The 2,500-nt window shown below is 34.7% G+C and overlaps 1 protein-coding gene across 33 annotated transcripts in view; it reads left to right on the forward strand.

The window, feature by feature from the left end:
- The window catches only part of LOC144971240 (kazrin-like), a 149,511-nt gene that overhangs the window by 72,319 nt on the left and 74,692 nt on the right, over window positions 1-2,500 (forward strand). For 6 of the 33 annotated variants that reach the window (XR_013645092.1, XM_078911768.1, XM_078911772.1 and 3 more), the window contains exon 1: window positions 1-8. This exon is cut by the window's left edge. The exons of 26 other annotated variants lie outside the window; for them this stretch is intronic. The gene's annotated coding sequence lies outside the window, so the exon portion shown is untranslated. Of the gene's footprint in view, window positions 62-2,500 lie in introns of all 33 variants that reach the window. One more of the 33 variants, XM_078911774.1, reaches the window with a different exon arrangement.

Raw genomic sequence — 2,500 nt, forward strand, 5'->3', positions numbered from 1 at the left:
TGTTCTATGTATTATCACTGTTCTGTGTGTTTTAGAATTCCATTAGACAGAGATAAAACTGGCGATTTCTAAACGTAGAGGCTTTGATTACTTATCGTGTTGTATTCATGATGGAAACGCGACGTGCTTACAAATATATTTGTGAAATTTTTATGATTATATTTTGCATGTTAAAGCCCTGAAAATAACCATTTATTATTATTATTATTATTATTATTATTATTATCATCATCATCATCATCATCATCATCATCATCATCATCATCATCATCATCATCATCATCATAGTGTTTACTATAATGTGATTGAAATAACAGATGGATTAATACGCCAATGTTGATAGTAGTCTGAAGGAAGTTATTTGTGACTCACCGTGTCAATGTGGTATGTTGTCGGGATGAACAAGGCTCTAGAAATTGAATGTATATACACAAACATTCCTTATCGTGGAAAATAAATAGAATTTCTTACATGGCAAACGCTTAAAGTTTAGTATCTTTCAAAGATTTTATTTCTAAATCCACGTGTAAGGGCGGATTCATCCCGTTTTGAGACGGTGGGTCGCAATTGAAAATTTATCTTTATTTATCTTTACATTATTTTCTTTATGCACAAACTGAAGTGCACTTATCATGTGCAAGTCGACTCAAACGGATTTTCATTCGAGTTTGTTTTAGTGTCAGTATACACACACACACACACACACACACACACACATACCCACCCTGTACATGCACGGTTCCATTTTACTTTGATTGATTGTTGCGGCTTATTCTTGTATTGGAAAAACTCTCAAACCAATGCAAAATATTGAACGGTCTTTTTGGAATACTGTACGGTCTTTTGGACTATTGAACGGTCTTTTTGGAATACTGTGTGGTCTTTTGGAATATTGAACGGTCTTTTTGGAATATTGAACGGTCTTTGGAATATTGAACGGTCTTTTTGGAATATTGAACGGTCTTTTTGGAATATTGAACGGTCTTTTGAAATACTGTACGGTCTTTTGGAATATTGAGTTGTTGAAAGAGATGGCATCAAATCAAATCAAATCAAAATCCCTTTTTCGTCTCATAGAGGAAATTGTCTCTAGAGTCTATTCCAAGGGAAGGCTGGAATAATCCGGCGTCAGCCGCAGTACAGCGCTGCAAATTGAGCTTGGGCAAGGTGACTTGCTCGAGACCACACAGCGCAGCGGCGAGTGATCGAACTCAGTACCTTTCGCGTACGAAACAAAGACTGTAGCACTGAGCCACGCTGCCCCCAATGTTAAATCAAGCCCGTAACTTATACAATTTGACTTATCATAATGGCAGTGCTTGGTTCTAAAACTATAGTATATAGCGCAATAGTTACTAAATGTGCTCAAGGCGCCTTACAGGGGGTTCCTAACCCACAGCAATACTTAACCTGTACGACGGACATGACGCCTTTAACATTGAGGCAATAAATTTTTTTTTTTTACAGACAGATGCAATGCTGTTAACGGTCAGGTACTCATTTTGCACCTGAATACAGTGAGAGAATATGAGTAAAGGGTCGTTTCTAAGGACATAACTATGCTCCGCTCAGAACGGGACTCGAACCCTGGACCTATTGGTCCAATGGCGAGTTTCAAACCATTAGACAGATGCACATACCCATCACTTCTACTAACTTACACATACATACACAAACACAAACACACACAGAAGATAAATATTTGCCTCCTATTTGTTGCATTTTACCCAATGGCAGTTCAAAGGTTATTTTTGACCTCATTATTTCCAATATGTTACCTTCTTTTTCTTTCCACCGTCAGCGTAATTAACCTATGCCATTTTCTTGTTTTTCGCCCAGTCTCAATAATAATTAGAATATTGATTATCTTTGAATTCATATGCGTTTTTATTTTATCTTATTTTATTTTTAATGCATTTATTTATTTATTTATTTATTTCTTGGCGATTGCAGTGTTATATTATTTTTCATATTCCGCAGCGCTTCCTTTTTCATACATTTGTTAAACAATCTGCCTCTTGTTTTGAAACACCAACGCACATATTTATTGTTAACAATCTTCTATACTTGTTCACCTACACAATTATTTATGATCTCTGTTAATTCATATTATATAACTAACCGTCTCAAAACAGTTTTATGTGTGGAGTGAACTTTCTATTATAGAAAATTGAATTAAAAGTCAAAATCGCAACCTGTAGTAAACGAAATGACATTTTCATTCTTTTCAGTAAAGCAAGTCACATTTAATTAGCTACGTACTTTTAGTTCATAAGACTGACTTAAAATTCGGTTTTCTGTGTGTTGTTCACATCAATGAAATACAGTTTTAAGACATCTCTCTCTCTCTCTCTCTCTCTCTCTCTCTCTCTCTCTCTCTCTCTCTCTCTCTCTGTCTGTCTATCTCTGTATATATATATATATATATATATATATATATATATATATATATATATATATATATATGTCCATTCTTATGCAGTATGTAGTTTTCTCTTTT

The sequence above is a fragment of the Berghia stephanieae genome, chromosome 4 (genome assembly GCF_034508935.2).
Source record: "Berghia stephanieae isolate SIO BIC M18660-M18661 chromosome 4, UCSD_Bste_1.3, whole genome shotgun sequence".
Lineage (NCBI taxonomy): Eukaryota > Metazoa > Mollusca > Gastropoda > Nudibranchia > Aeolidiidae > Berghia > Berghia stephanieae.